Raw genomic sequence first — 21,400 nt, forward strand, 5'->3', positions numbered from 1 at the left:
GAAACCAAGGGACACAAGCAACCACAATGTCAGGAACCCTGGATACTGGATACTTTAGCATTAGATGCTTTCAGTTTATTATAATTTGTGAGCAGCTAGGCAAGGTGGGGGGAAAAAACCTCATAGACAGCCCGGAATTGCATCATAAATCTCAGAAAGCACTAACATAATTTTTAACCTGTTCTCAGATCCTCAGGCAGAGAGCATTAGTTATATCCTGGCTGTGATTCTGGCCTCTCAAACACTAGTTTTACACATGTGTAAGTTGACTTTCATTGGAGTTCCTCGTGATTTAGACTGGTGCAGTGAAATCAGAACTGGGTATGGTATACTGTCATACTGGAGAATCTTTTTATTCTCTACCGAATGCATACCCTATTTTCAGGAACATGTTTTGAAGGATGCATGGTGCCATCTAACATACTGGATATGTTTGCAGCCTTCAGATGCAAATCTGCTGCTCTAGAATGTTGCAGTGATACCGCATGAGCTGTTACAAACTGGGTCCTGACCAGGAAAAATGATCCAGATTAGAAGTAGCCAAGGTACTTCAAGGAACTGAAAGATTTATTCATCCATTGGGATATCCCAGAAAGGCAAAGATGTTCTCCCACAATCCATTGCAAAAGAACTCTAGGGCTCTGTGAAGTTTTAACCTGTAGTATGTGCCTCAGTGTATCTTGGTGCCACACATGGTTAGAGTATCATGGTGGAGATTGTTTTAACAAGCCTGAGGGATCTCCATCATCATTCTGTAGCATGGCTGCTTTTCATCATAAGAGGCACATTGCAGGGAAGTGGGTCGCTTGTTCATGGGTCACTTGAATTAATCCTGTTATAGAAGAAGGAGGTTAGCAGTGTTAGTCTGAAGTTAGGGCAGAGTGGCACCTTAGGCCAAGTACAGACATTCAAAAAGCCCCTGGTAGAAGCGCTGTATTGTGCTTTACTTAGGGCTATAACAGCGTAAGCGAACTGAGCAGACATTTGCTGCTTGATGGCGGGGTAGGAAGGGGCTCTGAGTTTGCCTGCACTGACTGCTGAGGGCGCTCCTGCATGCCTCCTAGGAGGCTGTCAAAGTGGCCGTTCTCTCTACCCCAGGTGTCCTGCTGGCCACACAAGCGATGAGGGGCCCAATTCTTTTTTTTGGCAGACCCTACCCACCTCTCCCATGGCCAGGGGGTGAGCTGCCAGCAGGCCAAGCAGCCCCGGAGCTGTAGGGAGCCCCAGTCCTTACCTCCATGGTGGCAGTGGCCCCCCCGGGGCCGGCCGGGTGGGCTGCTAGTGGACCGGGTGCTTCCCCAGCTCGGAGGCAGCACCTGGGCAGATTCATCTCTTCCCTGAGCTCAGCTGGCTGGCAGCTTGCCCGCTGGCAGGCTCCAGCTCTGACAAAAAAAAGAGGAAGGCTCAGGCCCCTCACCGTAATGTGACAGAAAAATTGAAACAGTGGGTTTCAGTTAAAAACCCACCATTTCAATTTAGGAGGCATAGAATAAAACCCCGAGGACTAAACCCCTGTCACATGTACAAGCACCCAAGGGGGCCACCCTGTCTTACCTTCTTCCTATTATACAGATGCAGTCTAAGTCAGGTTTAGCTAACTTATTAGCTAAATCCAATCTAAGATCAATCTTATCCTCAATGTAGGTAAGGTGTAGTCGTATATCTGTGCCAGTGTCTGGGTTACGCTATACAAAGTTATACCCACCTCTGTGACCAACATTAAGCCCTCAGCTGACAGTCTCCTGGAAAGACGCATGCACCGATAAATTCCACAACCTCGCTACATCAGCAGCTGTAAGTCCTGGACCCATAATGCACTGTGGCTTCTGGCAACCAGACTCGCAACGAGGACATGGAACTCCAGCAAAAGCATCAAAGTGCTTGGGTCACCTAGCAGTGCCAGTCACTGTGAGCTGATGAAACTCTGGCAGCAAAACCCAGCCTAAGAAAAAGCACATAATAATTAAATTCCACCTCAAGTGAGCCAACTTTCCTGGTCAAAATAAAACAAAAGATAGATGAAGCTTGCTGGTGCTTGGTACAGGTTGCCTTGTAGAGAGAAATACTATTAAATTCATAGGTGCCAGAAGGCTAGGGCTAACGGGGCTGTAGCACCAGCCGCATCCCTCTGCTGCAGCACTGCACCCAGCACCCTGCAGTGTGCTCCTCCACTGCGTACAGCAGCAGCACGTGCCGGCCCCGCTACGGCGTGCGGGAGGGAGGGGCAGGTGGGGTGCTCCACGCTGCACCCTGCTCCGCCCCCAGTTCCCCCAAATAATATTTTTTCCCAACACATATGATTAAATTGCTTGTCTAAACAGTCTGCTCTGAGTAAAGAATGAGATTAATTATGATGCTATCACCTTGCCCCTGGAATTCATCTTAGTGATGCACCCACCACTTGCAAGAGACAGCCTTTTTGTACCCTGAAATCTTGGTCTACTAGCAATAAATCATCTGGGGTCTTTGGGGTGGTGGCTTCTTTATTACCATTATGTGGGGCCTGGTATGCGTAATATAAATAACAGTCTTTGGCAGTTTTACACAACCGTCCCTCAAGGTGATCTACAAGCAGTGATGATTCACCCTTTGAGTTAGTGTCATATTATTATTCTCATTTTATAGACTGGGAACTGAGGAATACAGAAGTAATGTAATGTTTGCGGTCTTGCAGTGAATCAGTGGCACAGTCTGGAGGGCTCCAGAGCTTGGCCCTCTTGACTTTTATGTAGAAACTACTACATAGTACTTCCTCCCTTGGACTACGCTTTATCTCAGGGATCCACTGTTGGTTCCAACATTAGAAAATCCCCCACCCCAGGCTGAATCCCCTCCTCTCCAGATGAAGTTACACAGGAATTGGGAAGCTTCACACCCAGTTATACAAGTAACAGATCTCTAGAAATGGAGGTAGGAACAAGGTAGAAGTTACAGATGTTGAGTGGCCACATTTTCTTCAAAAGATGGAGAGTGGTTATCTAGTTACAGATGTGTACTGAAATTAATCCTCCTTCCTCCTTTCCCCCAGCCCCTCAAAACCCCCCAAATCCCAGGGTGTCTCTAGGAAGTTATCTCCATTAGGTCTGTGTTGCTACGCATTTGTAATCCTGGTTTGTTGCCACTAAATTGTAATGGGCTCATAATCTGTTCTCAGGAGAAATATAATGCTTAGATCTGCAGTAGAAATTTTGCACAAGCTTTCTGCAGAGCCTATGACTTTTGTGATGAAAAATGGTCAATTCACTATTGGCAATAAGTATTCTTGTCATATGAACAACAGCCATTTCATGTTTAAAAATAGAAAAGGCAGTTAATTATTATGGTGAAATAAAAGCCTGTAGTTGGTAAAGTAGCAGTTATGCCTGTAGTCATACTTCAAAAAAGTCTTTCCTCATATGACAATCCCCAAAACACTCAGTTTGAACTCAAAATGTGTATCAAGCCTGAGGCTTCACTAACGCTGTGTAAAACATTAGCAACCTCATTGAACAACACCAGCATAAAACTGATGCAAACTATTGCAAGAACAGAAATATGCCCAACCTGAACAGCTACCTCTGGAAGTTTGAGCATGCCCAGATAAGGGGGGAGAGAGGGTGCAAAAAGAGAGAGCAGCAAAGACACCCCAAGATTTTCAATGAGCCACTGCTTCTTCGCTACATTCAGACGAACTCTGCATTTAAGTGTATCCGACCTGAGCCATTCACATGGCTCTAATTTCCTCTTCACCAGCGACTCAGTATATATACTGAGTCTGCTTGTTTGAAGAGTGGAAGTCTAACCTTGGTTTCCTGTATGGTGGTACAAAATACTAACCACAAATTTACTCAGCTGACCCTAAGATCCATGGTTTTTATTCCATTTTCTGGACCAGCACTGAAATGAGTGCTGTGATAACCAGGCATTCCAGTATTTATCACCTTGTGAAGATTAGGATCTGCATACATGTGTGTTACGTGGTGTGAGACATGGTGTGATGTAGCATATATGTTATGGATGAGATTTTCAAAGGTACTGAGATCTGAGAACTTTTGCAGTCTGGTGCTGAGAGAGCAGATGCCCCAGAAAAAAACTCTCTCTGCCTTCAGAAAATCCAGCATTACGGATCATAATATTTCCTGGCAGTGAGCCAACAGACAAGCTACATCACTTAAACAGAAATTCATATGAAGCACACTACTGTGATACCCTGTGTAACAATGCAGTTGTCACAGCAAATGGTATGGGATACCCTGAAGGGTGTTAAAAGGGCATGAGTACTGCATGTCCACATAATGTGTTTTCCTTCTGAAAGATCCCAACAGGCTACACAAACTGGCAGAGATTCTGTATAGCTGCAGCACAGGGAAACTCTCTTGATGACCTCTGGATTCTGGAGTGTAGAAATAGCTCACAGACAAAATCAGACCAGCCGTGGGTGCTCTGGAAATGTCCAGAATCCTCCCGAGAGCTGCCTGTAGATTGCCTAGCGATGCCCCTTATACAGAGGCTTTTGAAGGTCTATTTTGCCTGCACAGGGGAATTGGGATCCAGCCTCCTGTGCAGAGCTCTTGCCTGCGTGGAACAGGAGATAGAGATGAAGGCAGGAGACAGAATCTCTTTGCTCTGTGGATATTCATGTTAATTTATGTGTGCGTGTGCATGTGCATGGCCATGCTCATGTTTGGTGGGGTGAGGAAAGGTGATCGTGTGTATCACCTGTATGGCAAACATCACCATGGTAGCATAAATTTGCCTAGAAAATTTCAAGGGAAAAAGCATTTACACAAGGAAGAAATGGAAAAGAAGTTTCCTCCAAGTCTCCTTCCATTTTCTGACCTGCTCCGCAATACAAGTCTGTCCGCTCCGGTAAGGAAAGCAGTAGAAAACCAATGTGGAGTACAAGAGTGGCAATGTGGGGCAATCCCCTTTCTAACAGTGTTCTGTAGCATCTTTTAATCAATGTAGTCTTGCTTATCTTAGTCCCACAGTTTTTTCTTGTTCATCCGATGGACCCAGACAAATTAAGCAAGTACTCAGTTTGACTTAGTTGGTCCCACCATGATTTTTTCTCTTCCCTACTATCTCATGCTGTGTCAGCTGGTTGAGAGAGGCAATATAATCTCCTAGACTCAGCTGAGGTGTGGTATATTCTCAGTATTTTATTGTCAGCCCTACAACTAACTTTGTTTGGACAAATGATATGAACTACTTTGTATCTTAGTTTTCCCATCTGTAAAATGGAGCTAAAACGATTTGCCCACTTCTATCAAAGGGCTGTTATAGAAACTAGTTAACATTTGTAGAGTACTTCAGAGAGGGCCAGATTCTCATTCACTCTGTATCCCCTTTAGACAGATAGAGCAATGCTATGGGGACCTAGCATAAATGAGAATTTGGCCTTTTGCAAGAAGGGTAATTACTTTTGCTTGTGGTCCTTGGGAATCAAACTGCTACAAATCCAAAGGCTCAGACCATGGAATTATCCCCTTCTGGCCTCTCTATTGAGCGCACATTTATATTTAGTTTCACTAATAGTTAAACGCTAGGAAGTAATTTCATTTGAAACGATCTTTAGTATCATTCATTTTATAAGGGCAACAAAGTGCCTGTGCTTCAGAATTGCAACTTGACATCCAATTTCCATCTGTCTCCTATTAACCCAAACAAGACAGTCTGAGGCTACATGTAGAGAGAAAGAGATGAAAAATTAACAATGGATGATGCAGCATGGACCTCAGTCAGTAGTCTTCCTAGCGATGCAGATCTGACTCAGTGTCTGGTTTAAAGAATGTCCAGCTGAAAAAGAGAAATGGCATGAATAGACAGTGGTATCTACTTAAAGTGAATACAGTTAAAGTGAAAGAAATTTAATTGTGTTGGTGCAGAGCCATGTGCAGACTGTTAGTCCATATATAGTGACTCCAGTTATAGGGAAAAGTCCTGCAATTAGCCCTCAGCTTAAGTAGGTGGAGGAGTATTGGGAAGACATGCATGGGAAAGCCTGGATGTTCTTGTCCAGTGCTGTTCCACTGAGATTATTTTGATCCATAAGCTGAAGTAGACCTTTACATTGCTAATACCCAGCCAGTGCCAGTACCATCCTTCACCTGTAAACCTGCTGTGCCCTATTTCCACTTCCCCTGGCATGTTGTCCTCGCAAGGATAGGTTTTGTACTGCCCTGGAAGTGTGCAGCACCTTGTACATAAATACCACACTAGTCCAATTGCCAGAAGTGGGGACTTCTTTCACAAGAGTACTGGAGGCTGAATTTGACCTGTAACAAAGTTTTGTAGGGGAAGAAAATGACTTCTAGGTTGTGTGAGAGGTGGTGGGCAGATGAGAAGCAGTTGAGGAGAAACTCTGTTACTGGAGGTCCACACCCTGGAGTCCTTCCTATAACAAACTCCGAGGCTAGGGACAGACATGCAAAAAGCCAGTGCATGAATTGATTCACCCTTTGCAGGTTAATCTAACCTGCCTAGACTGAACAGGACAAGCATCCTCTCTGGACTGAGGCAATGCAGGCATATGCCTGTAGGTGCTCGGGCCAGGAGCTGGGGGTGCTAGAGGTGGCCCTTGGCTGCAGGGAAGCTAGGCTGGGGGGCTGTGGACAGTCAGGGCTGAACTGGCTAGGGAGAGGTTTAATTCTCCCACTTTTATCCCACCAAGGACAGAGCGGCGGGGCCGGGCAGACCCTGCTGCGGTGCCAGTGGCACTGCAGTGGGGTCTGCCTGGCCTGGCCACTGTCGCTACTTTGTGCTTGGGGCTGGCCCCTCCTGACACAAGGGGGCTTATTCAGATGCTGGCCCCAAGCACAGAGCGGCAGCAGCCAGGCCAGGCAGACCCTGCCATGGTGCCAGCGGTCTCTCTATGCTCAGGGCAAGCCCCCTCCCGGCAGGAGAGGTCTTATTTAGCTGCTGGCACTGCAGCAGGGTCTGACCAGCTTGGCTGCAGCCACTGCTCGGCCTGTGCTTGGGGCTAGTGGCTGAATAAGCCCTCTCCTGCCAGGAGGAGGCTTGCCCTGAGCACAGACTGAGAGGTGGGGGCCAGGTCCTGCCCCTGCAAAGCAGCTGGAGCCGCAAGTGGTGAGCGACCATGATGGGCAGCAGGCCATCACGGCTTTCCGTAGCGTGAGCCCCTTCCCAGAGGGGGCCGCTCTGCAGAGTGCAGCAGCACTGGGGGGCTTGCAGGGCTCTGGCTCGCTTTGGACCCCGGTGCTGCCACCTGTAGCCTGCTGCAGCTCTGCCAGCCCCACAGCACAGTGCCCCCGCTGGGAAGGGGCTCATGCTCTCCTACACCATGACAAGGGCTGCTGCCCCCAACAAGGGCCCTGTGGCGCCCCCCCCCCAACTGCAGCAGCAGGGAGGGGGCATGGCCAGGCAGGGCGCCTGGGGTCCCAGGAAGTGAGGTGGCGAGGGTGGACAGACCCAGACAGCAGTGGGGGTAACTCTCCTCCCTAACCCCCAGCTGCCTCAGGGGCCATGGTGCCCCAGTGCTTCAGCAGCGAGGGGGAGTGCCCAGCAGACCCCAATGGAGTCCCTGCTACTGAGATAAAGAGGGGGGGAATTAAACCCCTCCCTGGCCAGACCCCTCTTCCCCCCACCCTGCCTGTCCCTGCTCTGGCTGCAGAGCAGAGGGGTGGGGCCACCCTGGCTGGGCTGGAACAGAAAGCCCAGCCCAGAGAGCATGCTGGGATGCTGGGGGTGTCTGGTTTAACCTAAACCAGCAAGAGGTCTGGGACAGACATTGCATAAACCAGGTTGAGCCAAATCAGTTAAGTCTGATACTACATTCAACCAGGTTTATCTTAAACCAGTTTCGGCCATTTTTAAATTGCTTGATGTGCACTAAACATCTGTTCTGTTACAGATTTAAACCAGTTTCTGATCACTTAAACTGGTTTATATGTAATGTCTGTCCCTAGCCTGAGAGCCTGTTTTCCTGTTTCTATGGCATGTGGTCGTTGGCACCGGTTCCACTGTTGCTTTGTATGAGCTGAATAAGTGCTAGCTGCCTTCGAGTGGAGCTCCTTGCAGAGAACTGAAGCGTCACCATCCTGTTTGAAGTATAATAAACCCCTGCTTGGGTTTTTTGGGTGGACTGCATATCCCAGTCAGGCAGATACCAGTGAAGACAGGCTGCTCCAGGGCTGTAACCTGAGGCTGCCTGTCTGCAGAGCAAATGGGAGTGTTCGCAGATGCACAGCAAGGTCTTTATGTGCGAAGGATCACACGCAATTTGTGTCTTCACAGGATTCCACTCTGTATAATTTTTCTTTTGATCAAGCTGAACATGAAGAGAGAAGCCAGTGTGTATGAATCATGCCCTTGTTGTGGTCTGAAGTAACAGCTTGGACAAGGGAAGGAGCCTGTGAGAGCTCCTGGGCCAAGGGCTGGGCCTTTCTGACAGGTTCCTCATTTTTTTATTTTGTAAATCTGTCACCAAACAGTGCTGCTGGCAGGAGGAGCAGGTTGCGCTAGGAATGGCCTTCATTATCATTTGCATAGTGGAAGTCCTGTGCAGTGTTTGCTTTAGGCAGAGGCAGCTGCGCTGGGCCCCTGCACTTCAAAGGCGTCTGCAAGCACCACCCCGGCTTTCCTAGCTACAGGGTCCTCTGTGTCAGGATCAGATTCTCCTCGCATTTACCAGCCGGGTCTGTGCTGCCGCAATATCAGTGGCTTTACACTTGGGTATGTGAGGCCCTTTAGCAAAAAAGGAAGGGCCTAACTTAGTTTTCTCACTCCTCAGAAAGATGCACTTCAGCTGCACCACCAAACATCCGGCTTTGTTGGAAGGAAGCGTCGCTTTTCCATTTCCAGAGAGACCCCGAATACTATGCCAGCACAGTCGCCTATCAAGGGACAAATCTATAGTGGCAGAGGTGTGCTTGGCACCAGTAAACAATATCGATAAAAGCACAGCCTTCCTAGCGTAGCTACTGCATCTACGCTATAGCTGTGTTAAACAAGCACCATGTCTCTCCACACCCAATTTGTATTGATGTCAGTAGAAATCTGTACTGTAGACGTTGTCTGAATTGGGGAGAGGCAGTAACTGGTAGGGGAGCGGACAACGATGGCTATCTCTAATGGAGGATGAGTAGAAACTGATTGGAGCTTCAAATATTGGGAAAGCTTGAGAACCATGAGAGCCATTTCGAAGAACGGAACAGAAACAGGGGCAAGGAGTTGCACCAAAGTACTGGGTTTCCTTTTGTGAATGTCAGTGTGATTAAAGAGAGATTTTATTTCATATTTATTTGGGAGAGAATTTTATTACAGGATTTTTCTCCCTCAAGTCCCTGAAACAAAACTCCAAATTCAAACAGCCCTGAGCTCTGGAGAAGTTTGAATATGTTCAAAGTTTCACACTTGGCCTCTCTCCTTGCAACGTGCTGAACCGAGCCACTGCCCAGAACTACTGCCCTGCCCCAAGGGAAAATCCAGACCTGGCTCAAAAAGGTTCTGCACTGCAGGTGACAGGACAGGTTGCAGCTCCTTATTTCCAAAGCTGGGGGTAACTGAGAGCTGCTATATGAGGGGTAAGCAACCCCTGGCATGGGTGCCAGAGCGTGGCACACAAAGGCATTTTGCTTGGCACTTGCACCTTGGTGGACGGTAGGGAAGGGGCCAGGGCTGCGCTGCCACAACAAGGATCGGGACTCTCCTGCTGTCCACCTCTGGCACACCAACATCTTACAAGTCAAGATTGTGGATGTCAAGGCAAAACCGTAGGATTGATATGGGCTTGAACTTGTAAAGGCAAAGAAATGACTTAACAACAAAAACTTAAATAGCAGGATTCATTGGTATGTTCCCCAATTTTTAAAATGTGTACTAGGCCTAAAGTGAAGATCTTCTTAAAAAAAAGTGATTTAAAAGAGCAATTACTTTTTAAAAGGAAAAACAGGCAAACACAAACAGAAACACACATTAAACCAACTAACCAACCAACATGGAAAAGTATGAAAATATGACTGGAAGGTACAGAAGATGATTTTACTTTGCTTCCCTGTTTGCTTCTAGATCATCTTAAATGTAACATCAATTTTCAGGTACTTGCAAGAAGTGCCACATAGGCCTTACTTTTTGATACTCACTTTTCGACACAAGCATTACAAATTTGCTGATTGGACAAAATGTTTTTAATGACACCTATGAGTATAAGATAGGAGGAACCTCAAATGTCATCTTGTCAGACCCCTGCACAGATGTAGGATGCACTATCCTTAATCATAGAAAAGTAGGGTTGGAAGGGCCCTCCAGAGGTCATCTAATCCAATCCCCTGCTTGAGGCAGGATTATTCCTATACAAACCAGCCTGTATAAATCTTTGTCTAACCTATTCCTAAAGCTACACAATCAACCCTCCTGCACTAATACGGGCATACTGCCCAAAGACACCAAAAGGGCCCTAACCTGCCAGAGGTAAAATAGGGGGATGAGGGCACTGTCAAGGTCCAGCCACTAAAACTTGTGAAAAAGCACTCCAAAGATTCAAGGAAGAGAGCCATGCCCCTGCCACAGAGGAAAGCAAAACCCGTAGCCCATATCCACCTGACCATGGGTAAAATTCCTTACTGATCCCAGATGTGGCCGTCTGGCTGATGTTGAACAGAGGGACAAGCCCCTCTAACCAGGAACCTCCGGGGTTTAGTTCCAACAGGAGCATTGGTACAACCCAGTCGAAATACCCAGGTGTCGCTGCAGCCAACATCCAATGCTTCCAAGAAAGATGGGAAAGAAAAACAAAATTCCTGACCCTTGTATCCACAGGAGGCAGGGAGGAAATTCCTTCCCATCCTCATGTGTCAACCAGCAAAGCCCAAAAACATTGTGGGGGGAGGAATCAAATACCTACCCTCCATTCTGCTGGCAGCAAGCATAACTCCACACATCGCACCTTCTAACTAGGCAATCAGAACTCCTCTTTCTGTATCCCCGCTATACATTTATCCCAGCTGCTATCATCCGCCTTCATAACTAAGCTAATTGTGGAGCTCTGTATCTTTTTTCTGCTGCTGATCATGGTCTTCTATATCCACCTGCTCTAGGCTGTAGAGCTCCCTCTTCTCCTTTTTTCCTGGTGAAAAAGGAGGGTTGGGGGAGAGGGGTGATCCTTGCTCTTCATAGTATACTGCAGGCATAGTTACTCATAGATCATCTCTGACCAATGCTTATCCAACTTCTTCTTGAAAACCTCCAGTGATGGAGATTCCACAATTTCCCTAGGCACTGTTCCACCAATGAAGAAGTTTTTCCTAACTCTTATTAAACACTTCCAATCAAGGGCATTCCATAGCTTCTCTAGGCAGCTTGTTCCATTACCCTGCTTTTCTTGGAATTAGGAAGTTTGGTATTCTTAAATTTCAATCTAGAGGTCCAGTTCACTTCAGTTTTTATCAAAAGATTCTTCTGACCCTAGTGAGTAAATTTAGGAGCTCTCATGACTTTTTTAAATGTTTTATGAAGAGGTAAAAAAATCAATATACAATACAAATGATGTGACCTGAACCTTAGAGAGACTGCTCTGTATCCTTAACATAGTCGCCCTCTCTTCTAGCCCTAAACTTTCCTGATGTTAGAGCTGTCCATCTTAAGTTTTTGATAGCACTATTATACCCAGTTAAACATTTCCTATGTTTTACCCCAGAGGTGACTGCATTTGAGGATAAATGAAGTTGTGCCACTACATAGTTTTGATACTGTATAATGAATCTTAAGAGGTCCAACATAAATGCAATTGGTACCGAATGCCAGTTTTTGAATTTGTAGCATATCACATATCTATTTTAAAGTGACATAGGAAGGATGATGCTGTTTTCTTCAAAGCCTAGAAAGAAATTTGGAGTCATCTGAGAGCTCCGAATGCATATATCAGTACCAATATTTTGATCCCTGACCATTAGGGAAGTGGTGCTCACATTAAAAGAATCAGGAGAAAGACAGCTGAGGTCTGTCACGTGCATAAAAAAAATAAACCCACAGTATAAACTGGGGGAGATAAGAGAAAGAAGCTTAATTGTTTTACCTGATAGCCCAAATAGCATGTGGCAAAGGGAGGCGTTTAGCTTTTGTCACATTCAGAACATCTGCGTCTTTGTATTGGACTAGGCATAGCTATACCGCCCAAGGGTTCCTGAGCAAGGGCCCGTGATCCTTCTCACAAGTGTTTGCTCAGCCCAGCTGCAGTTTCACATGCATGGAGAGTTGAACTTTGAGAAACATGTCCTGCTTCCCTCTGCTGCCTTAGATGCTGGCTTATTTATGTTCGGCAGTGTGGGCCTCCTTCAACAGGAAGTGGCTCCCATTTAAGGACTGCAAGTGATTCTTGGCAAGAATTACAGCAAAACACCCCAAACCCCTGTTCCTGATTGGCCGAAAGGCTAGAGGCAGTTTCAGCTTGTGAATGTGTTAGCATTTTAAAAATGTCTTTTTTTGTCAGTTTGAGATTTTCCAGACTTTAGAAGCGGAAAGAAAGAGAAGGGTACGAGAAAGCTATTAAAGATATATAAAATAAACTTTAAAGGCGGGAAAGCGTGTTTCATTGAGAAACTGTGCACTTTATTGAAGAACAGTATTGGTGAATGCTTATTATTTTAACAAAGACTTTTTGTGTTGTGAACAAGAGAAGCAGATGTTTAAAAGATGGACAGGAAGTGGCTATGACAAATGAAAGGATTTTTGATTGAATTCATGAGCTGTGCTTCCTGCCAGTAATTCATTCAACCCTAGGTTACAAAAAACCATAATATTATGGTTTGATCGCCTCTCTTTTTAATGTGAAGCCAGAATATACACGTTTTTCATGCTACAGGTAAACATCCATTAGTGCTGTTGGCTGCTCTTTTAGCTCACTAGTCGCTCTCTTTTTGGTCTCTTCATGGACAAATACCCCCAAACGTCCTTGAGCAGTGTTTCTGAAGTTTGCTTAAGCAGGTGTAGAAAGAACATAGCACTTACTGAGTCTGGCAAGTGGAAATGTGCTATTGAAAGGTGCAACCCAGCTTCCGTTAAAGTGAGAGAAAGACTCCTATTGACTTCAGTGGGAATTGGATCAGACACTTAAACCTTACAAATAAACAGGGACAAGGATTTCCCCCCCCCCATCGCAATTCTGCTGGAAAGCAGCCGTGTACGTTTCTGTGTGTGCATGCATGTGCGAGCACGCGCCTCTCTTAATTATATTTTCTGCCACTGTTCCTTTCTCTTTAATGAAGTCTATTTGTTTGCAGCCTCAAGGAAGGCTTGTCACTAAAAATTTCCTTTAGAATTTGCAGCTTGAGGATTTCACAACCACAGAGCCATTGCAACATAGCCATAAACAAGCGCACAAAAGGGGCTCTAGAGAGCTGAAGCTTTTCTTTTCACCACTGAGTGAAGTAAACACTTACGGAGTGTGTCAGGAGATTGTGAACCTGGTCCCGATCCATAAAAGTATGAAAAGTAGATTTTTTCTAGCCAAATACTTTGGCTGTAGAAAGCCTCAGTTGAAAAGAAATAGTCTCTGGTTCAGCACAGCTTGTTCTGCACTTCCCCTCCTAAGGGCTCGGTTCTGGAGGGCTCATAACACATAGTGCAGGTCTGCAGGGGGATGTGGTGTCAGAGTTCAGTCACAGCCCTAGGGCTGCTGGGTACGATTCCCAAGCGTAAGAGGAACAAGTGCCTAATAACCAGTGCAGAACGCAGATCTCCCTACTCTACTCCCTTCCTCTAGCCGCTTAACATCTGCAGAAGGAAACGGTGGGGAGAGAGCCTCTTTACAAGCTAAGAGGGGTGGCAGAATGGGGTGATCTTCCTGGGCCCAAATATACTCTCTCTCTGGCTAAACTGTACCTGTATTGTTCAAACTGACACGACTTCAACAAAGGATGTTGTTCTCCTGGGGACTTTGTGGGGGGAAAAAAGATCCAGACTCATAATCTTTATATCCTCTTAAACATGAGCCTTGATGGCCTTTTACTTCTTTTGCACCACTGGATTCTGCTGGAGAAATGAGCAGCATGGTCTGCAGGTTAGACAGGTGCTCTCAGTGCTGCAAACTTACAGGTGAGTGGAGGAGTGCTCGGTGGCTAAAAGGAGGCACCTAGTGTTTGCAGGCTCAGGTCATAGGATAGGGACAATATTCCTGATGCACTGTGTGCACTGGAGAATTTCTCTTTGCTTCAACTTACTAATGCTGTGTAAGTACCTGTTTTTTAAAAGTTTTAAGAGACTCGGATAAAAGGTATTTATGGAGGGGGTAGTGCCATTTTTTACAAATAATTTATTTGCTGAAAAATGCACTTTGGGTTGAATTTCCAAATCTGTTGCAAATTCAGAAAAATAAAATTAAAAATGTCATGCTGGGAAATTTGATAAAGTTCCTTTAGTTCATACAAGTCTGGTGCCTGTGGTGCCACATTCTGTGGTGAAAGTTACATGCTTAAATAACTGATGCAGGGGTGTTAGTTTAGCAAGGGGATAACACTAATGGGACAAATGTACCATTATGATGCTGGGGTGAGGGTGAGTGTTTACTGAAGCTGGGGAAGCAGGCTATTAAACACTTGACACCTAGCATCCTCTTCCCCACTCAAGAAAACAGTGGTTGGCAGAATGTTGCCCGCTGAGTAGATGCTTTGCAGCAAAGGCTGAAGTCATAAAATGTCAGTTACTGTTTATGGTTTAATTACTCTTGAGTTTTAGCAAAAGGCTCTACATTTATAGCAAATTGGCATTTCATACGTTTAGGTTTCTGCTATTAACTGCACAATGGAGAGGCCCATTCTCTGTAAATATTGAGATTCGGTAATTATAACTAGACAGTCATTAACAGTCAAAAGCAGAGAAATGCTTCTGCTGAATCTGCTGTGGGCAAACCTCCTTCCAATAATGAGCATGTTATCAGCGTGATGTGCATGGAGCTAGCTGCCACATCCCATTAACACCACATTAATGTGCTAAGCCCCTACGCACCACAATGAAAATGTACCCTGAAGGGTAACAGATGGGCTCAAAAGCTGAAGCTATACAACACAGATCCTAAGAAATATGTTTAGATTAAAACACGAAACAGGCAGAGCCAGTATTTGCGTCCTGCCCCTCCTGATAGTGTAGATCCCAGACAAACTTAGACAGTCTGGGTAAAAGCTGGGCTCAGTGGAAATATTGACAGGATTTTGCCTGATACAGTCCATGCTTCAACATCAATGTAGAAAATCCCAATCCAGTGATTTAGCACTCTTGTCTGCAGCATCTCTGAAACTCATGGAGGGTGTTCTCGAAACACGTGATTCAGTGTTTGGGACAACTGCATCAGTAACAGGTTGGATGCCAGTGACATTTTCTGACTGGGTTTTGTCAATTGGTTTAAACAGTAATTAAAAGACTGCAAAATGACCTGATTTGCACTGAATGATGGGACTTGAACTGACTGACAGACCCAGTGCAAGTTACCATGTGAGATAAAATCAGCAAATAAGCAGCGCTGAATTAAAAAATGACACATGGCACATTTTTAGCATGCAGTTGTCTATTATTAATAAAACCTCACAGTACACTGTAGATGTACTGTAGTATGCTTTGCAACAGCAATGAAATCTTAGCAATATGAGGCCTTATTAGTGCTAGCTGTTCAGTCTTTGCCAAGAAGCTGTATGCAACCACATGCTTTTTTTTAAAGATTGATCAAAAAAAAGTCTGTCTGTCTGTGCCCCCTCGTATCTTAGCATCTTTTGTGCAGGTCTGCTCTAATCTTCAATTAAAAACAGAGCCAACTTTTCATTAGAAATGTTAGAAAGAGCAACTTTGCCCACCCTGACCCCTGGTATAATTGTGTGCAGCTACCACTTTTTGCTGCAGAACTATTTGTGGGCAGAAAGTTAACATTATCATCATGAGCATTCTTGAATTCGATCCAGGGTAACATTTCTCCTGGTTCTGACTGCCTGAATACAAATACATGTAAAATGGCTGAAGAGACTACATGTTTTGAAACACATTTAAGAGTTGGGAATTTTCTGGCAAAATTGTTTTTCAGGTTTTTTTAAACTAAGACTTTTCAGAAAAAATGGTATATGTTTTGATGAAACTTGTGTTGGTAAAGGCTTCTAGGGTTTAGCAGGCAATTTCTGGGCAACTAAAAGGTGATCTGCACCCCAGACTGTGGGAGACTGAGGTTCAAGTGATTACTCTGAATTGTACAGTGGAGGGATTTGAAGCCGACCCTCCCGCATTCCAGGCAATCACCTAAACTACTGGGCTGTTGACTGTCCTGAGGTTTTGCTGTTTCTCTGTCTGCTCAAAAGGTTTCAGGTTCACCTTCATGTCAACTAGGATTTTTTTTTTCAAAATTCAAAACGTTGCATAGGACAAGAAAAAAGTTTCCCACCTAGCTCTGTTTCAGAGTTATTTGAGTAGGTGTAGATGGACTAAGCAGATGGAACTGTAGCAAATGATCATTGCATGTTTCCTTCTGTCTTTCGCACAGTTGTATGGTGTAGCACAGTGGTCACCAACCAGTGGATTTTGATCCACTGGTAGATCTCAGAGCCTTATGAAGTCGATCCAAGACTGGGGTTGGGGGCTGAGTGCCCATGCGCACCCTAGTACGCACACACCTCAGCCCAGCAGGTCAGTCCTTGGGGGAGGGAACGGATAGTGCGCTAGATCGAGACCCCCACAGTGAAGGACAGTGCCGCAGAGGCAGGAGCAGGGGTAAGTTGAGTGTGGCCCTGGCCAGGTGGGACTTACCTGCTGGGAAGGTGCGCTGCCAAATAATTTTTTCTCCCTCTGCCTTGATCTGCCCCCCACTCCCTTTCCTCCCCACAAACTTACCTGCTGGGTGGTGGGGAGAGGGGTATTGGTGGCACACAGTAGATCTTGGGTTGCTTTTAAATGCCAGAGGTGATCCCCTACCTAAAAGGTTGGAAACCACTGGTGTAGCATGTCCTCTCCGCTGGAGGAAAAGGTAGTTGAGGATGGTATGGTCTGGGTGAGGCATGGGGAGGATAGTGGACCCATTCTTTTGTGCTTGATGGTGTGGTGGCAAGGAGAGCTGTTTCCTTGCTCTTCCCCAAATGCCCCTGGAGACATTTATGCTTTAGCTGTAAAGTGGTGTGGGGGAGGCAGGGATGTGCCCCATCCTCTTGTGTATGGGAAGAAACACTGTGTGAATTTAGTCTCATGGATGCAGCATCTTTCAGCAGCTTACTTAGCGGAGGTTGCCTTTGATTCTACCTGCAGAGTGCAATTCATCCTCTAAAACTGTGCTGCCATGTGTACGTATCAAGTGACTGAGTATGGAGGGTGCGGATTCACGTGAAAGGCAGGAGACAGGCAAAAAACTAAGTACATACAAGGAGCACCTCACATTCAGTACCATATTGGATTAGGCCCAAGCAGGGAAAGTAGCACAGATCTTCATTACGGTTCTTGATATTACTGTGGAGGAGAAAGAGAAGTACCATTAAAGCAGCTCTTGAAGGTCCTTCCCCATAACTGAAAAAGAGAGGGTTTCAGCAAGATGATTAAAAGCTCTTGTTAGTATGATCTTTCCTATGCCTTTGTATTTCAGGAGTGCCAAACAGCAGCGTACCTGCGCCTTGGGTATCTGAGGTAGGATTCTGGTTACTGTCATTTCCTGGTTGGCCTAAATGTATGTTTCTTTCTGATAAAAGCAAGGCTCATCACCATTTTTCTCAACCATTTAAATTATAGGGGAAAACTTTTGTACATCTGGGCATTATTTAGAATAATAAGCTTGGTTAAGGCTGTTTAGTGGCAATTATGGTCTAAACTGAGCTGTGGCAATGTACTGTAAATACATTTGCAGCTGAGTATATGATATTGTTACATTGCAGTTCTCAGACTTTCTTTGGACAGTGTGAAAAACTGACCGCATCTGGAATATCCTTCTGCCTATGTGTGGTAAACCTATTAAAAAAAGAAAAAGAAAACCTACTAGCGCAACAGAAAAACAACAGCATGTAACATTGTAAAGTTGAACCAACAGCTTATTTTGAAAATGGTTTGTTTATGTGAGGATTCAATTATCTTGTGTACAAGAACTTGCTTCTGATGTTTTGTAAATACAAGGAGACCCAACCAAAATAGCTAATTTTCACGCTTTGCTGGTCCTGTCCACTAAACAGGAACATATGACTTCTGGTATACCACAGAACCCTATAACTTAATGTAGAGCATGAGAGGGTGCTTCTGGCAGCGTCCTATATCTTCTATAGCAAAAGACAAAGGTAATATAGGGAACCATAGAGATACAGTATTTCTTGGAATGGGTCTATCCAACTGTGAGGTCTCCTTTATAAACTCCTTCATCTGGAGAATCAAAGTCAATTCTTTTCTCCATTTTTAGAGAAAGCCACTCAAAGAAAGTTTTGCCCTCACAATTTCTATACAGTGCTCTCTGCCTTTTGTAGAAAAGACTAGCCTGAGGATCTGGGATGGGGAGGAGTAAAATGACTCCTAGACCTACACCTTAAACTCAACCAACTCGTCTCATAGAAAAGGTATGGAGGACAGGGAAAGGAAAAAGACCCTTTAGACTCCACAAATTGCCTGATGTGGAAGTTTAAAAAATAGACAAGCTGAGATTTTCGTTTACATGTCTAGACCACACATCATGGGGGTACCCAGCCCCAAAGCCTAGCATCTGCAGTAAAGACCATAAGCCAACGTAGCCCTCACTTTCCAAGTCAGGTATTTGTGATTGCAGGTCATTCTTAGTGGAGTCTTTGCTTACTGCTCTGTAGTTCTCTCTTCCCCCCACATCACTCATAGCTTCTCCCCTTTCAGTCAGATGTACTTGCAGTGGATTCTTGCAGCTATTTCTCAGCTAAGGATTCAGCTTTAGGCACAGCCATTCATTATTCAGCAGTATCCTTAAAGTGTGTGCTTAACTTTTTAAAGTTGATCTTGATTAATTAAAATTAAACCACAGGCTTATATGCCTTACTGAATCAAGCCTTGTGTCAGAGAGGACCAAACACATCCCCTGAGACACTCTCCCAAGGCAAAGTTTCTGGGCATAGTATGGGAACAAAATACAATGCATTGTTGGTATCTGACACTGAACATCAGTGGTATTTGTGGTTCACGTCCCAGAATTTGGATTCAGTTCAGGATATCATAGATTCTGGAGACACCCAACTCTAATGCATAGTGTATATATGCCTCACTATACTTATTGGTCCTTGCAAGAAAAGAAATTGGGCAAGATCCTTTAGAAATAACGGAGCCAACTCTGTGAAAAACAGAGTTGTGTCCTTATGGGAATGTTGTAACCCTTTGGCTTCTGACCTCGTCTCCATGCACCACTTTATGATGCTTGTTTAGTGACAAGAAGAAATTCAGAATATATATGAGTGTTTATGGGTGGCTCTGGCCTTCAAAATAAAGGGCTTGATCCTATAATCTTCTCCTTCCCCAGGACCACCATCAGCAGAAGATATGCTAAAGGCAGGAGTTCAGAATGGAATTAAAGCAAAAAGCAGAGGGGCAGGGGCACTGTAGGATAAAATCCCGACTGCACAAGCAGAACTTCCTGTTACAACATTGCACGTGACCGTCTGAACTTCCTGTTACATCATTGCACGTGACCGTCTTTTAAAAATTCTCAATAATTTCTCAGACTTTTCTCCAGCATATGAGCTCGATCTTTGGCTGGTATAAAACAGCATAGTTGTAGTGGTGGAGCTCCACTTGAGATGATACCAGTTGAGGATCCAGCCCTATGTTCATAAACAAAAGTACCAAACTTTTTTTTTCTGAGCAAGCAAATGCCTGCTTTTTGTTCAGACTCACACAGAACAGTATGTTCATTTCATTGTAGAAAAGGGAAATTAACCTCACTTTTGTCTATATACTTCATTAGTACAAATATTGCAGCTCTGTTATCCAGTCCACATAACCCCATACAACATGCCCTTTTAATTGTCTGGCTAATTGTTTGGCCTCAGAGATGTCTGTTTTCAATTGTCTAATTCTCATTGCAATGGCAACTGACCCTCGAGTCCTCCAAATCTCCGTTTAGCTGTTTTTAACCACTTAGTTTCTAATTTGGAAGTGTTGAAAATACATGCAGAAAAGAAATCAAGACTGAAAACCAACTGTATGAATGTTCCCCCTTTAATAATCCATTTCACCATTTATCTTGTTCATAAGAGTTATGATACTGGCTTTAATTACTATATCCCTGCAATTTCAGAGCATACTTATTAATGCTCAGGAAACATAAAACATGGATTGAAAGCCAGGGGACAAACCCTTCAGTGCTCAATCAGAAAAACTTGAAATCTTTAGGAATTTTGTCCTGCATAAGAAACAGATACTGATGGAAGGGTTTGGGCATTAAACTGTAGCAGATGTATTGTAGTATTTCCAGTTATTTGTGCAGTATTTCCAGGTATCTGACCCCAGGAGTGTGCATGGCAGCAGGGAGCCAACCCCTCCCACCTGAGCCCGCAGCAAGCAGGTAGGATGGGGAAGAAGCCAGGCTGCACTTCACTGCAGCAGCTGCTGCCTCCTGCCAGAGGAAGAGGGCTGTGGACCCGGATCCCTAGCCCCATAGTCCTGGCAGCTGGGGGGAGGAAGCAGGAGCTGTGGTTTGGGGGGTGAAGGGCACCAGCAGGGCTGGGGGGGCATGGCGGGGTTGTGCAGGAGGTTGAAGGGCACCGGTAGGGCTATAGGAGAGCTGTGGGACAGGGAGTGAGGGGCCTGAGCAGAGCCTGGGGGCTGTGGGTGGGGGGGCGGAGAGATTTAGGGGTACCAGCAGGGCTAGGAGGTGGGGGGTGGGGGGTTGAGGGGCACCAGCAGGGCTAGATGGCTGTTGAAGGCCTTTCTTTTTAGTTTTGGATTTGGGGGGTGTTTATCAGGGAACTTGCAATTTTTTTCAGAGAATTTTGATTTTTTATAAAGGAAAACCAGGATCCCTGGTAATGATACTAGCCGCAGCTCTCCCTTGTGGTGCTATTGGATATAGAAAATGTTGCATTTTAATCATGCTAGCCCAGTGGGCCAGTAGGTTGGGGCAGAACTTTGACCTTATACTAGTACCATATTTACTTACATACGTCATGTACCCTTTCCCCCAAAACTAGCCCTCCAAAATAAGCAGTGAAGCTGTCTTTCTTTGCTGGAATAGAAGCAAGGAGAAATAGAACAGTGTTTGCATGTTTTAATGGTTTCAGCCAGATGTAAATGATGTTACATGTTCAGACCTTAGGGCTACGGATAACAGTTACACCGAAACCAGTTTAAGAGATCAGAAACTGGTTTAAACCTGTAACAGAACAGACGCTCAGTACACATAAACCAGGTTCAAAATGGCCTACGCTGGTTTAAGATAAACCTGGTTGAATGTAATATCAGACTTAGCTGATTTGCATCAAGGCAGTTTATGAAACTTCTGCCCCAGGCC

At 45.1% G+C, this 21,400-nt stretch overlaps 1 protein-coding gene and 1 long non-coding RNA gene across 2 annotated transcripts in view; one reads left to right on the top strand and one right to left on the bottom strand.

Moving 5' to 3' along the window:
* Positions 1 to 21,400, top strand: part of MAML2 (mastermind like transcriptional coactivator 2) — a 268,490-nt gene that overhangs the window by 60,265 nt on the left and 186,825 nt on the right. The gene's annotated exons all lie outside the window — the stretch shown is intronic.
* LOC149875275 (uncharacterized) lies at positions 35 to 12,226 on the bottom strand. The gene is made up of 4 exons (XR_016439512.1): positions 12,014 to 12,226; positions 1,706 to 1,942; positions 1,235 to 1,382; positions 35 to 832 (listed from the first exon to the last, which is right to left on the bottom strand). It is a non-coding gene; the product is annotated as an uncharacterized LOC149875275 (long non-coding RNA).

The sequence above is a fragment of the Crocodylus siamensis genome, chromosome 1 (assembly GCF_052110815.1).
Source record: "Crocodylus siamensis isolate JL-2025a chromosome 1, ASM5211081v1, whole genome shotgun sequence".
NCBI classification, from domain to species: Eukaryota; Metazoa; Chordata; order Crocodylia; family Crocodylidae; genus Crocodylus; species Crocodylus siamensis.